The 16277-nt window shown below is 43.6% G+C and overlaps 1 long non-coding RNA gene across 1 annotated transcript in view; it reads right to left on the bottom strand.

The window, feature by feature from the left end:
* The window catches only part of LOC142830483 (uncharacterized), a 93103-nt gene extending 84737 nt beyond the window's left edge, over window positions 1-8366 (bottom strand). Inside the window, exon 1 of the long non-coding RNA XR_012905769.1 lies at window positions 7883-8366. This is a non-coding gene — a long non-coding RNA (uncharacterized LOC142830483). The remainder of the gene's footprint in view (window positions 1-7882) is intronic.
* Between the last annotated feature and the right edge of the window lie 7911 nt (window positions 8367-16277).

The raw sequence follows: 16277 nt of genomic DNA, 5'->3' as shown, positions 1-16277 counted from the left end.
GAGGAGGTCCCATTTCTTCATTTATGTCAGGTAATTGTTAACGTTTCCACACTTAAGAGCTTTCCCAATTAAAAAAAAAAAAAGAACAAATGAGTCTCCCAGTTGTCCAAGCTCCTATAAATCAGCCTCAGTAAATAATATTCCCCTTTGACTTGAATATTTTTTCTAATTTAATCAATTTTGCAAATCAGGCTGATGCATTTAATTGATCTCGTTTATGTCTAATATTTTCTCCGTCATTCTCCTATGCTTTGCATCTGCCTTTTCCTGTCAGCTTGTTTTGCTGCAAGCCAGACTCACAATTTTAACACTCCCCCAACTCTCATGTCTTTTTTTTTTTTTTAAATCTAAGAACCTTGACTAAGGAACATATTGGCAATGCAACGTGGCTAAGCTGGGTAGCACACACTGCTTAGTTTTCTATAAACTGTCAGACCGAGTTGAACTTGTGGCTGGATCCTGTCATTTGAACTAATCTATTTTGGCTAGGAAACATGTTGGCAGTGGCAGGTGAGGGTCTTTATGGTCTAAGTGAAACAACAATATCTCCAGTAAGGCTGCAGAGAAAAAAGCCAAGTATTGACCACTAGAAAAAAGGGAGAGAGAGAAACAGCAGATTGCAAGAGCTGACAGGAAACCCAATTTCTGTGACTGCTTAGCTGGGTAGATGAAAAGGTCAGTCCTACACTGCAAAATTGTTTGGTTTTTTTGTATAAAGGCTCAGAACAAACAGCTGTAATTTTCCCCTAGAACCATTTCAACTTATTCTTGCTGTTGGACGCTTATATATTTACTATGAGCTTCTCTGATATGTCCAAATACTCTTTGAGGGGGGCTACCTTTTCTGAGAGCGCCTTCTGCACTTAACAAGAGATGGCAACACATGACATAACACTACCAAATCCGAACGTAATGTCTCTCCAAAGGGCCCTTTTGTTCTGGCTCACTTATGCATTATCCAAGTGTATAACATGACAAGAGGTTCTTATTTATCCCCTATAGCAGGCAGCATCTAACTTATTTTAAATGAATCTTGACTTTAATAATGTTTATCCAGGACTTGGAAAGTATGTTATCCATTATTATTGTATTGAAGTAGCCTATGGAGGAGTTTCATTATACCAGAGCAAGTACTCCCCTTTTCCTAAAGAATGCAGGATATGCATAATGGACCCAGCGTGAGTGAACGTATTGAGCTGAAATTCTATGCAATCTATACGGAAGATCTGAGTGCTAGTATTCTGCTGTCTGTACTGCAAAGAACTCCCACTGTTGTCAACAGGAATTCTGGGAAATTCAATAGAACTCTCCTAATCTGCCCCATGCAGCCAAACAAGATTTTGCTCTCATTTGGGCCTTAGTTTACAAAACTAATACCACTGTTTCTGTGTACTTAGTTGGTTTTGGTTTAAAGATATATAGGGAAATCTACAATGAAACAGAGGCCAATATATAGGTGAAACACAAAAAGTTCTACCCACAAAACTTATACAATTATTCATAGGTTTTTGTTATACAGTTTGGTGCCAGGGGAGCTGATGGGATACAGTTCTAGCCAGGGAGAAAGGCATGATTTCAGGGCAGGATATTCTCCATTTTGCAGGCTTACTCCATGCTGCTGATGTGCAGTGTTTAGAAGCTGTATTCCCATGCTACAATACTAATGTATAGCAGCAGCTGCCAGAGGTTCAAGTGGTACCAACCTCATTGCAGGAGTTTTGCCATCACCGACACAAAATTGTAGACATAGAAGACAGGGCCAATCTGTGCTTCCTGAAGGCATTGGATCCAAGTAAAGCCTGACCAGACAGGATCAAATTGGTTTTGCAGCAGGCGAGGTAGGGGAGGGAAAGGATGTTTTTCCTGCATATTCTGACAAGCTGTCAAGGCTGTTCCCCACTCCGGCACTTGGAGTGCAGAAGATGGGGGCCCCACACGAGCCTTTAACATACCTTGTCACTAAAGGCTTCTGCTCAAAAAAACTCCAAGATCACAGATTCCCTGACCTTGGGTTGTACACTGCAAATACAAAAGCCCAGGAAGAACTCAGGAAGACGTACTTAATAATTTCTTCCTCAAGCTCTTTAACCCTCCCTCATGAGAGGGTTTGAAAACCAACTCATTCCTAATGGCTGACATTGCAATTTTAGGCAGGTACACACAGAACCTCCTGCCTTCGTGGACACAGGAATCAGATCATAGTGTCAAAAAAGTGATTTCATTAACAAAACAGAGAAGATATACTTGGTGAAACATTATTTGGTTGCCAGGCATTACAGAGCAACTGAAGAAGGCAAGATTAAAAACCACGGAATTGCTTCCCTGGGATTCAGTTAAAAAGTTATAGTATACGGTCTTCACAACATCCTCTGGCAAGGAGTTCTATAAGTTGAATGTGTGTTGCATGAAAAAAAATTACTTGTTTTTGTTTGTTTTAAACCTGCTACCTATTAAGTGGACCACAAGCACAATAGTTGGTTACTCCAGTAACTCATTATACCTTTCAAAGTTCTGAATAGGAATAAGATTATCTGCTCTACGTTGGAGCAATAATATTTGGTTTAATATAAAATAGATTTAGTTTAGCATGCAGGATTTTAATTCCTGAAATATTTAGCAAACATTTATTGGCTAAAAGAGAAAACAGCTGGATTAAACGATGGCTACAAAATATTGCATTGATTTCCTTTTCTGATTTATCTCAGTGGACGACTTTGTACAAAACATTCTACGGCTCCTTTTCACAATACATTTGAATGTCATACAGTGTTTGTGGAAACATAGCACACTTGCAATTGCTTGTTTACGGGTATTTTCAGTTACTCCCCAGTCTGATCATTACTGGGATTCATCTCATGGGTTCTCAGTTTGCATTCAGTCTCTCCTACCCCAGCCCCGGAGACTCCTGTAACTACATCACACTCTCTCTCTAACTCAGGGCTTAACCCCATTGAAGTCTCTCTCTGACAGGCTTTGAACCAGGCCCCCTACATCTTTTCTGTGGAGGTGACAGAACCAGCTTGGAAAAATTCAGGCTGGAACAGGTGTGGAGAAATAAATATGTGAAAGCAAGGGTGGCCGTACATAAAATTGCCCCATTTAGTCGGTTTTTTAACTCCCTGTAGGTTGATCTCTTCAGCACAACATTAAGCTACTCTCTAAACATGTCCAGGCACGTAGGGAAGATGGCTCTGGGATGGGGTGGGCAGGAAGATGAAGAAGAATGTGATTCGCCAGCATTAGCCCCTGGTGAGCTGCCGCTGCTTTATTTACCTGTGCCTTTGCAGATACGGGCTCTTGCCTCTCCCATGTGCCTGGAAATGGCAATCCATGGCCAAGGGAGCTGCAAGAAGCAGTGCAGTCGGGGACATCCTTTCTCGCAGCTCCTATTGGCCAGGAATGGTGATCTGCAGCCAACGTGAGCTGGAAGTACCTGGACTTGCAGAAGTGCAGGTAAATAAAGCAGTGGCAGCCGGCTGGGGCAAACCCTGGTAAACTGTGTCCAGCCCGCAGGCCAGTTATTGCCCACTGTTGCTAGGTAACAGGAGAGTACACTAAAACCTGAGCCCACCCAAGTCCTGCCACCCCAATGGGGGAAGAGGGGTAAAAAGCTGAATCCCAAGGGCTTCAGCCCCAGACAGATAGCTTGTAACCTGAGCCATAGCATCCAGGGCACCTGGGGGTGGTGTTCAGGCTTCATCTTTAGCCGTGGGCCACAGCAAACCTAATGCCAGGACCAGCAACCCCATTAAAGTGGATGTCATAACCCCTAGTTTGAGAGCTGCTGCTCTAGAATATTAAGCTAATTGCAGTAAAAATATATTTGAGACTCATTCTCTGTGATATTTCATGATATTTACAAGCCACGTTATTGTCTGTATAATGCAAACTACCAGCCCTGGAGGGAAAATACCAGCTCTGCAGCCTCCAAGCACAGTTCTGGATCCCAAACACATTGCTGGATCATGCAATTTACACGCAGGCATTACCAGTAGCCACTTTAGTTCAACAGCAGCCACAAGCTACAAATAAGATTATTAAGAAACAGACACTGGTAGAGGAAGAGGCAAGTCCTTTGAAACTGTGATGATGAGAGTTGTGGGAAGTTCACTGGTACTTTTAAAACATTTTGAGAGGTGCTTTTCATAAACAGAGGAAATATGCTAGTGGTTGTGTTGGTTGCCTGGTAGACAGATAACCAAACAAACTCTTGTCCATCATTAAAAGTGGAGCAAGATTGAATAGTTTCAGCCAAATAAGAAAGTTAAAAAACCCAAAGGGCTAACAAACTTATTTTGAAGGGAGATTTAGAAAAATATCTTGTTTGACCCAAAGGTTTCAAAATTTGGAACTGAAAGTTTCCATTTTCTTTGGCTTTTGCACTTCAACCTCCTCATATTAATTAACAACAAAGAAAACAACCTTCTCCACTTCCCCAGCCCTAATTAGTCACTCAACTCTACAGCTCAATAATTCCTTGGAGGTCATCTATTGAATACCAACCCTGCTCAGCCTAATCTTGTATAGTTTGTTTTTCTATCACATTAGTTTCCATAATGAGGTCAATCTGTAGACAGTAGTACCAACAGATTATAAGGAGAACTGGGTAGAAAATTATATTCCATCCCACAGAAAAAAATTTAGATATTGAAAAGTTTTCTGATCCCAATCAAGATGAAAACCAAATTCAGCTCAATAAAAGCCATTTAGATCATTTTGAAATATGTATAATATTTACTTTAGTTAGCAGAAACTTGGAAACCAGTCATTTTGAACCAGAAAAATCTCAAATTTCTCACTTGGAAAATTTCCAAATGTTTCCAAACACTTTCAGTAGTCAATAAATTGTCAACCCTTTCCTGCAAGATGCTCCAGTTTTGGTGACTTGGTATTGCCCAACAAAAGTGTGTTAGTGAAACAGAACCAATTCTAATTGCAAGCTCTTTGGAGCAGAGACCACCCTTTTGTTCAGTGTTCATACACTGCCTAGCACAATAGGATCCTGGTTCTGACTTGGATGCCTAAGCACCACACTAGACAAATAATAAACACTTAATCACAAGTTTTATAAATTGGTAAATATCTGTCTCACCAAATTTACACCCACTCAACTCCATCTTATCTCCAGGCAAAAGTTTTAGGGATAGTTAAGTTTTCAAACTCTGTTCTGTTTAATATCTATTCATGACATTCTTCATAGCCATCTGCTTCCAAGGATTCTGCTTGTAAAGACCTCAGAATAGGGCCTTCATTTGCTATGGTTCATCTGAAACGAGCGTGATAAAACAAAGGGCTGCTTTGTTCTGACAGATTAAAGAATTCTGCTGTCAATCTCTCATGCGGTAGGTAAGAATAATTACTCCTAGACAGGACAGTTAGACACTTGGCATTCCATTCCAAGAAGAGAGCCTGGGAGACTCCAAGGCTAGACTGGAAATTTTATATCTGCAATTCTGACTCTTCAGTACTGCAAGGTTATTTTAATAGAATGAAAGCTGCTTTTGAGTCTGCAGAGCCAGCAGACGGTAAAGGAGGATGCTTTACTATTTGGGCTTTTATTTTTTTCCCCCCAGAGATGCTGTCTATAGCATCACATCCAAAAAACCCACCAAATGCAGATGATTCATAAATTCCATGGCCAGAAGGGACCCTTGATCATCTAGTGTGACCACATATACCACAGTGGCTCTCAGCCTTGCCAGACTACTGAACCCCTTTCAGGAATCTGATTTTTTTTTTTTTTTTGGCATACCCAGAGTTTCATCTCACTTAAAATTTACTTGCTTACAGTATCAGACATAAAATACAAGGTTCACAGCTCACTATTACTGAAAAATTGCTTGCTTCCTCATTTATACCATTTAATTATCAAATAATTGATTGGAATAGAAATATTGTGCTAACATTTCAGTGTTTAGAACAGTAAAAACAAGTCACTGTGGGTATGTCTACACAGCAACATTGTTTCTCAACTTAGTCCATGTCTACACAGCTGGCAATTATTTAGAAATAATGTCAAAATAGGGTCAAGCTGGAGGATTTCTTACTTCAACCCCTGTAACCTTCTTTGTATGAGGAGTAAGGGAAATCAGAGGAAGAGTGCTCTATTTCAAAATAAGTGCTATGTAGATGCCGCCAATTTTGAAACAAGGTATTTCAAAATAAGCTATGCAAATAAGCTCAGTTTCGAGTTAAGCCCTGCTGCATCCTATGTGTGAAATTTTGGTTTGCACTGACTTTGCCAGTGCTTTTTTTTTAAAAAAAAAAAGTCTGATGTAAAACTAGGCCAATAGGTCAATGAGTTCATGTAGTGCTGAAAGACCTCCACATATTCCCAGGGGTATGTGTACTCTGGTTGAGAACACTGGCCTATACAGACAGAAGCTATAGAACTGCCCCAAAAATAATTCCTAGTGCATCTTTTACAAATACATTCAACTGATTTTAAAATGGTCAGCGATGGAAAAGTCAGCCACAGCCCTTGATAACTTGTTCCACCAGTTAATTCTGCTCACGATTAAAAATTTACATCTTACTTCCAGTCTGAGAAACCCCTTCAATTTAACAGCACTAATGAAGTTATGCTAAGACCTAAAACATTGGTTCTTGCCCAATAAATGGCTGCAGATGGTTTGCCAAAATATGTCATGAGAAATCTCCTCTCAAGTGTAAATGTTATTGAGCCAAACAGCAAGCTATGAGTAATATTTATCAAAAATTAATGTTTTAAGGTATAAACCAGAGAGAAATGTTTCCCCCTGCATGTACACCATTCTTACTTGCCTGTCTGTTAATACACATGCTGATAGCACCTCTCTCAAAAGCTCTGTGTATTTACTGCCCACTACTGGAGTCAGGCTATGAGGTACATGGATTCCATAGCCTGCCATGATACTTACTATTTTATTTCTTTAGCACAATTCAAAACATGGGTTTAATCATTGGAAGAAGTGAAAAAAATGGAAGACAAAAGGTTCCTAGAGCAACATGAATTCAGCCTAATTGAACTTCCTGGGCTTTTTATGGCATATATTTTAGGACATGAATAGTGGCATGTTATGCGACACATGGAACACGGGGGGAAAAAAACCCAGGAAATAATACTCATGCACAAGATAGTCTCGCAGTTGAAATCTTAAATTTTTGCAATTTTCACTTGATTATTTATTGCATTAGCACATGGGGTGGTTTTGTTTGCTTAGATTCATTTAGCTTTCAAAGGCTGCTTACACAAAGAGTAATAAGAGTTTTAAAAAGAAAAAGACAAACAGCCCACAGGGTTTGGTTGTAGCCCTGACAAGCTCACCTGACATGATCAGTGGAGCTCCTTGCTAAAGTGCATTGGAGCTGGTGAAGCTGATAAACTGAGCAGGATTTGGTCTACACATCTGAATGGCACCACTGAATTCAATTGGGCTATCTGTGCGTGGAAGGTGAACAAGAAGCCTCACACCTGACTTCCTGAATGCACACATACAGTGCACCTATGTTATAGAAGTATCTCTCGCCCTAACATTTTCCACTGAATGGGCCCAAAGCGCAAGGGTGGTCAAATCTGTGCTCAAGCAAACCTACTATCACTTTTCAAAGCATACAAAGGCAGTAGATCTCAGGATGGATTTTATCCATCCCCCATTTCAAAACCATTTCACTCTTCGATCCCAACTGCAGTCAACATCAGGCTGCTGAATAGCTGCTCCCCACCAGCCTTTAGCCTTAATCTCTGATCCTGCAAAGATTTGCACACATGCTTCATTTAATACACTATAAGCAGTCCCTGAGACTTTAAGTGTCAAGGCATAAAGTTGAGCACATGCATAAATGGCTGGAGGGCAAACCACAGGTTTTAACCCCTTTGGGGGCAAAGACATTGTATTCTTACCTGCTCACAAGGCACTACTGCTAGGAGTGGCACCCCTCCTAGCTGCTTTGGGATTTCCTTCTTCCTGGTCCAACACCCTCTTCTACCACTGCTTCTTCATTCATTTTGCCACCTCTTTTGCTCTCTGAAACTTATGTGGTCTCTTCTCAGCCATCCAGCAAAGTCACAATAGTCCTCCCTCCTAGGGCTACTAAAGTCCCAGTGGACAACTCTCCAAGGCAGTCTTCCGCTCCTCCAAGTACTCCATGCTATTTCCCCAGGCCAGGAACTGTAATACCAGGAGCCAAACTCTGTACTGCCCCAAACCTTGCTACTGTTTTAGGCTGCTTCCAATTTACCTCTTTCAGGCTGTTTTTCCACCCTCCTCTGACTTCACTAGTCCCCCAAGGCTTCTAGTCTCTCTCTAATCTCCTTTCCTTCTCTAAGGCTAAAGAGTGATTACAGACATCTGCACCATAGCCTCTTTGCTAACGCTTTCCTAGTTCTAGACCAGCCCAGCCTTTTCCTGTGCAGCTGGGCTCCATCTTCTATGGGAGTTTGCCTAGCCAGACTAATCTTCCCCCCAGGCCCAGCCTATCAGGTTAATTAGCCCCTTTCCAGCTCCCTTCACTCTTTCAGGCATACACAGCATTGTTGATGTGTTACAAATAGATGATAATTTACCTGAACTGGATTTGAACTGGCAAAGTACAAGTAAAATATTTAATGAACCATCAGCCACACCCTGACCAACTGGCATCATGTCTGTGTGCCTTGTTATAGCATGTTCTCTAGAACACGTTTTGGTAATTCCTTTCATGATGGGACCAGCCTTGATCTCTGTTAAATGCATTGTTAAAACATTTAACACGTGCTGCTACTTCTCTGTTTTTACAAGGTGTCAAAGAGAAATACCATTTTCATTCCTCCTCCATTTCACTTTTCTTCATGATATCGTAATTAACAAGAGGCATTAGATGCTGGCAAAACTGTCCCTTTTGAAGTCTCTACACAGCTGTCACGCTGGAGACAAAGGCGGATTATTCCATCTTGACATTATAATTGTGGATTCAAGATAAAAGCCTGGATTAGAAATTTCATAACCTCATGCCGAGAAAAAAAATGAGATCACCATGAGGTAATTTTTACTCCCAGGTTTGAAAGTTTCAGGAGTTCCTCAAGGGTGAAGAGAGAGAGAATAGCATGTCTTAAACTGCTGTAGAATCAGCTATGTAACTTTTTTCTATTGAAGTGAAGAGGTGCTACATGATTTTTTTTTTTTAATTTCTCGACTGTTCCTGGGCTCTAAGGCAAGCAAATTATGCATTTGTATACTGGATGCTTTTGTTTATGCTTGATGGGTGTTTTTCATCACTTCTGCTATATATTTTCCTTCTCCTCTCCACCCCTAAGCTTGTCTCACTTTTATATCGTGTACAAACAAGAAAAAATGGGAGCTGGATGGTGAAAGCAGGTGGTTTTCAAACTACGGGTAGTAACACAGGACAGAACCATGGAATGGCAGGCTTTGGGTCTCGTTCCTGCAGGGGGATCAGGTGATCACTAGGGGCACTAAGGCAGCTACCTGCCTGTCCTGGCACCACAGATTGCAAAGGTTGATGAAGCCCTATAGAAAACAGCATCTGAGTCTGTTCTTAGTGTATAAGGCTCAGATCCTCAGAAATGTAGGCACCTCACTTTCACTGATTTCAATGGGCATTAGCTGCCTACACAGCTTTAAGGAGTCAAGTTTTGGGGGTTGTGGCACAACACCTTGCCAACTCAGGGACTTAATAATAATATATAATATAATGGAGATTGCCTATCTCCTAAAACTAGAAGGGACCTTGAAAGGTCATTGAGTCCAGTCCCCTGCCTTCACAGCAGGACCAAGTACCATCCCTGATGAATTTTTCCCCCCAAATGGTCTCTGCAAGGATTGAACTCACAACCCGGGGTTTAGCAGGCCAATGCTCAAACCACTGAGCTATCCCTTCCCCCAATTAAATTACTTAAATCTCATTTTTAAAAGGCACTTAGGAGTCAAAGGGACATAAGTTAGATATGGGACCCCTGAGCCCAGCAGTGCCTAAATAGCTTTAGAAAGCTGTGCTTAACTCTTTGCAGCACCAAACCCACCACTAATGGGAACTTGGCTGGCAGACTCAACAGGGAGTGGAAGGACTGAATGGCTAGGAAAACTGAATTGCTCTGAATGACCCATAGAAGCGGTCTCACTCCAGATCACTTTGGTGCACATGGATAAAGCAGCATGGCAGCAACACAAACCGCCAACCCTTTTCTTTATCCATTTGATGAACTATCAATCCAGTAAGTTTATGAGCTCGCAAATAAAAAAAATCAAACAGCAATGGAATGTTAAATGTACAGAAGAAACACTAACCTCATTATGTATTTTAAAATAGCACTGGGGATGGATAATCTACTACAGACAAAATAAAACAGACACAAAACTGGAACAAGACTTCACTGGCGTTTCTAAAAAGAGATTGATGCTTTTTTTACCCCTTCACATTTGTGTCTTTCTGGGATCTACCAAGGAGTAGCAGAGGAAGAGCAGAAATCTCAGAAGAAACTCTGCTTTTGAAAAGTTCACCGCCTATTTTGGCAGTCCAAGAGGTTCAGATAAAGGTTTGGATAAGCAACTGTAGCAAAATCCTTGTTCCGTTGAAATCAGTGGGAGCTTTGACTTCAGCTAGGCCAGGATTTCATCCTTGAACTGTCAGGGACTTATCTGAACTGGAAGCAAAGGTTAATTTTTTTTTCTGAGCAGAACCATTGGAAATGCAGCTATTTCCCCTGAGAGCTATATTCTCCCATGAGATCAATAAAACTGATCACTACTTGAGCTCTTGAGTGCTTCACTGAAATATTTCTGTTTCAGTATTTCTTCTGTGCCTGAGAAATGCACACCTGGAAACTCATCCCATCCAACCACATCCTTCTCTCACCAAAGCAATCTGCATGGCAAAATCCACATTGCAGGCAGGGAAGAATTCAAGACTGATGCTCAAAACCAGGGGACTGCAGTCAATCAGGAGAACTGCACAGGAGAGGAAAATATTACCTTTAATGAAGAACACTTCCTAATGCTTTCAACAGATCTTGCTAGGAGTCACCTTCTTCTATTTAAGTTAGGGCATGTCTTCACTCGCCATGCCAGAAATCAATCTTCTGGCATTTGATTTAGTAGGTCTGGAAAAGACCTGCTACATCAAATGCTGAGGGCAGTTCCAGCCAGGGCCTGTACTCCTCACAGTTGCAAGAAGTAAGGGTATGTCTACACTACCACCCTAGTTCGAACTAGGGTGGTAATGTAGGCAACCAGAGTTGCAAATGAAGCCCGGGATTTGAATTTCCCGGGCTTCATTTGCATAAAGCCGGGCGCCGCCATTTTTAAATGTCTGCTAGTGCGGACTCCGTGCCGCGCGGCTACACGCGGCACGGACTAGGCTTCCGTGAAACGAGGAGTAATGGTAGTTCAGACTAGGAATCCTAGTCCGAACTACCTAGTCCGTGCCGCATGTAGCCGTGCGGCATGGAGTCCGCACTAGCGGACATTTAAAAATGGCGGCGCCCGGCTTTATGCAAATGAAGCCTGGGAAATTCAAATCCCGGGCTTCATTTGCAACTCCGGTTGCCTACATTACCACCCTAGTTCGAACTGTAGTGTAGAAATACCCTAAGTGAAACTGATGGGAGTATTTGCTTCCGTTGGCCTCCGTCATGAAGATGGTGCCAAGTTCAGCTTAAGGCAAGCCAACTCCAGCTACGAATTTTAGGTAGCTGGTGTTGCGTGTCTTAACCTGACCTTCCAGGTCCAGTGTACACTTGGTCTTAGAGCTGTTCATTTTCTGAAAACATCCTGAGCGCGAAACAGCACAGACTATTTGACATGGGCTAAGCACCCAGCTTTAAACAGTGGTGTTAGAACTACTTTTGGGTTGGGGTTGCTGATCTGCCTCCCCTTTGGACCAGTTGAGATCATGTTGTCAATTCTCCCGGACTAGACTCCATTGCTGCAAATGGTGTCCGGTCTGTCCAATCTGAGAGAGGTGGCAACGCCCATTGCCCCAGGCTAGGATCACAGCTGGGAGGCAGCTGCAGAGCCCTGGGCTGGCAGTGGGAACCCTGGGATGGTGGGGACGGTGGGATGTGTCAGGGCCAGCAGGCAGCTGAACCCCGAGGGGTGATGGGTGATGAGACCCCAAGGGCTGGGGGGCCAGTGGGACCCTGGGGGCCCAGAAAAGCCCACTGTGGCAGGACCCTGGGGGCCAGCAAAGTATGTGGGGCAAGCAGGTCCCCAACAGGGATGGCCAGAGGCCAGGACCCCAGGCTGGCCCCCAGGCACGGGGAAGTTGAATGCAAAACCCAGGGGTGCTTCAGCCCCCCCCTCCCCACACTCCTACTTCCCACACCTATTCCAGTAAAGAAATAAAGAAGGTACAGTCATGGGGGTAGAAATGTCTAATACATGATTCCTTCCTCTTCCATGGCATGGAACATCCATATAAATATATAGGAATAGCATCTCAGCTCGTGTAAACTGTCAGCCAATGGTACTATGATCATTTACACCATCTGAGGATCTTATTTTAAGACGTATAGTGATGTACATCACCCCTGCAAAAGAAGATTGTCTGTTATTTGGAGTAATTTGAACAATATCTCATTCGATAAGCTTGGGCCTTTTTCTTTTTTGTGAGCTCTCCATATTACGTCATGGTATTTAGGGACTGGTTATTCAAAAACATTCTCTGTATTTTGGATTGGGTTGTTCTCAGACTACTCACTTGAACCTGCTCCAGAGCCTAGGGAAGACAAGCGACCATTCCCAATGATTTCAACAGGTGTGGATCAGACCCATTGGGGGCTGCCCCATTCAAAATTCGCTCTTCTGAATGGTGATCTAAATGTTGCCATTTTCTGATTGGAAGGGGGTAATTTTTATGTTGTACCATGAGACGCTTTCTCTCCTAGATCATCTGTTTATTTTCTCCTTCCCCTCCACCCCTGAAATATTTCTACAAGATTTCCAGTTGAGCACTTCTGGTGCAAATATGCCTCCTAGAGTAAACAAGCATATTTACACAAAAACAGTCTCCTGCCCAAGCATTCATATGAACAACTATAAAAATCACATGCACAAATGGATTCAGAAAAGCTAAATGAAAATGGGGAGTGTCTGCTGAGCACGATATTCATCAGCAATCCACACACAGTCGCTGCAGTTGCACCCAAGATCTATACAGGGCATCGAGGGCCTTACAATAACAGATTAGTGTTACAACATGACGGTTGGGGAAAGGAACGGGAATGTTACAAAGAAAGCATTGCTTCAAACAAGATGCTGGTAATACTAGCCTTGCAGCCTTTCTAATCATCTAAAATGCCAAAAGCTATTCCAAATAACAGTGAAGAGAAAGGAAGAGAAACTCCATGCATTATACAACATATGTGTCCTAGTAGAAAGACAGACCTAATATCCATGAAGATTTATATGCATAAAACTGAGAGATTGGACACCAAAGGAGTCTTCTACTCTGACGTTCTGTTCTTGACTTGACTCGGGGAATGAATGCCAGATTATTTGGTGGGTTTTGTGTCCACTTAACAAGCGGCTAAATCTCTGTGTGACATTAGTGTGGAAGGGAGAAGACGGGGTATAGAAAAGATCATGCCCTGTTCCTTTATATGCAATGCACTGAAGCAGCTTCAGCATCTGATAAAGCCCCTCTAACTTACCATCTGGTAGGAGCAGGTGGTAGTTTGTTCCTAGCGTATTGCAGTAACCCTTTAGAAATGAAAGCACGAGAGCAAGAATAAAGGGAAACCATCTCCTGGGAGTTTTTAAGCACTTGTGGGAGATTGCAAATTAAACAACCTCCCTGCAAGCGGAACTATTGGGATCCAGGTGTTCATTTCCCCCTGTCCCTCCCCCCTTCAAGGGCTTGAGTAACAGCCTTGTTGGGCAGTCTTTCTGTTCCTACACTGTACAGGCAGTCCCCGGGTTACGTACAAGATAGGGACTATAGGTTTGTTCTTAAGTTGAATTTGTATGTAAGTCGGAACTGGCTCCAGATTCAGCTGTTGCCACTGAAACTGACCAGGGGCTGACTACAGGAAGCCGGAGGCAGAGTTGCTCTGCCCCCAGCTTCCTGGAATCAGCCTGATCAGTTTCAACAGGGGCTGAATCTGGAGCCTGGGACAGAACAGCTGGGGCGCTGCCCAGTAGGTTCCCACAGGACCAACCCGGCACCACCCCAGCTGCTCTACCCGAGGCGTCCCGCAACAAAAGCCTGGTCTGCTGGGGGGGCGCACTAGCTGCGCCCCTCCCCCCCCCAGCAGACCAGGGAGACCCGAGCAAAGCCGCACAGGCGGAGGGACCCCGCTGCCCGTGCAGCTTTGCTCCTGTCTCCCTGGGGTGCTGGGGGAGTCCCTGGGGTGCAGGCGGCGGCTTTGCTCGGGTGTCCCTGGTCTGCTGGGGGGGTCCAGCAGCTTTGCTGGACCCCCCCAGCAGACCAGGGGGACAGGAGCAAAGCCGCCCAGGCGGCGGGGGTCCCGCTGCCTGGGCGGCTTTGCTCCCGGGCAAACGAGCAAAGCCGCCCAGGCGGCGGCTTTGCTCGGGTGTCCCTGGTCTGCTGGGGGGGGGGGGGGGGTCCAGCGGCTTTGCTGGACCCCCCCCCCCCCCCCCCCCCAGCAGACCAGGGAGACCGGGAGAAGCTTTTCCCGGGGCGAGAAAAGCTTTTCCCATGAGCTCCGGGGCGAGAAAAGCCCCGTTCGTAAGTGCGGATCCGACGTAAGTCGGGGACTGCCTGTAGATAGGTAAGATAGTAAGACAAATAGAGAGCTGGTGAGGATTAAATTCATCCCTGGTGTGTCTTGGTACAGTTCCCCCTGCAGATGTTTACAACAGGTCTCAGTTTGGGCCTGCCAGTAACTGGCGATTGCGTTGTTCATTTTTAAATGCTCTGTCCAGTGATTCTGTATCTCAAACAGGTGCACCCAGACGTATTTGTTATGCCTGACTTTCATTTTCAAGGCAACCGCACCAATCACGACTAACTCCTTTGCTATTCACATGCAGGTAGTGATGGGCTTAGCGCTGCAAAGTTCATGAACATGCTTCGCTTCACAGATAAACTGCCCCATTGAAGGCTATGTCATGCCCCTAAGCTTATGCATGTGCATGAGTCTTTGTAGGATCAGGGCCACAGATTGTATTTGCACCAATATTTATTAATTGATATATTAATGTGTGAAATAACTTCACTAAATGACTGTAAATGTTGCAAAATGACCGAGAGAGAAAGATTTTAGGATTTCAATAGCTGCTCTTTTTCTTGTCATAGGTGTGGGTTAATATATAACCAGGACAATAAAACTGAGGTAAAGAACTGCACAATGGCTGCTTACCGCTAATTTTTCACTTTCTAGATAAAACCAGGCACTCAATAGTCTGCTTTCAATACCTAATAGAAAAAGTGACCTGCAATGAGAATTACCTGACTCTTATCTCCAGATTAATTATCCAGTTCAGCTAAACCCGGGACCTTGTTTTTGTGAGGGAAGAGATACCAACCAGCCAGAGAAAATGGGAAAGTATGGGATGTTTTGTACTTCTTAATGCAATCATTGTTAGACAAAGAAACTTCTTCAACAAGATCAGAAATTCTGCAACAGGATTAGAGTCCTAGACATTAAGAGGTACATGCTGCACAGGGAGCAAAAAAGGCACTTTATTAGAAAAGAAAAGGAGGAAGAAACGCTTCATAAAGTTTGCTGTGATGATAAACATTTTTGTTTGTGCATTTGATTGCATTGATTTCTTCCTTCCCCCACAAGAGTTCAGAGGAGTTGTGATTTGTATTTTCTTAATGGTGTTGCTTGATTTGGGGGTAATCCAATCATCTTTTTTTTTTTCACCTGACCCTTTGTCCAGGGCACAATAAGGCTACATTTCCACTAGCCTTTTCCCTTATTTTCCCCAATTTCTCTGCCACTGCTCAGAACAGGGATATAGATTTTAAAAAAATACCTGAGTGATTTAGGAGCCTAACCCCCCCCCCTTTTTAAACGTGACTTAGGCACTGCAAACCTAAATTGACCTAATATAGCCACCATAGGACTTACTAAGGTGGGTGCATGTCCACACTAACCTCCTTGAGTTGCTGCTGCACATACTTCCACCAACGTAAGAGGGGCAGTGTGGGGACCTGAAAGCCTGATCTCTCAACTCTGCTGGCAGCTCGCTGCCAAGAGCCTGGGATCCAGGCAGGCTGCCTCCTGCTCCCTATTCCCTGCCAACAGCTGGGAGAAGTGACCTGCCCAGGGCTTCTCATCCCCTGCCCCATACCCTGCCAGGAGCTGGGGGGAAACCTCCTGAGGATTCTCA

Source organism: Pelodiscus sinensis, chromosome 8, assembly GCF_049634645.1.
Source record: "Pelodiscus sinensis isolate JC-2024 chromosome 8, ASM4963464v1, whole genome shotgun sequence".
NCBI lineage: Eukaryota > Metazoa > Chordata > Testudines > Trionychidae > Pelodiscus > Pelodiscus sinensis.
This window is presented reverse-complemented; position numbering and strand designations above follow the sequence as displayed.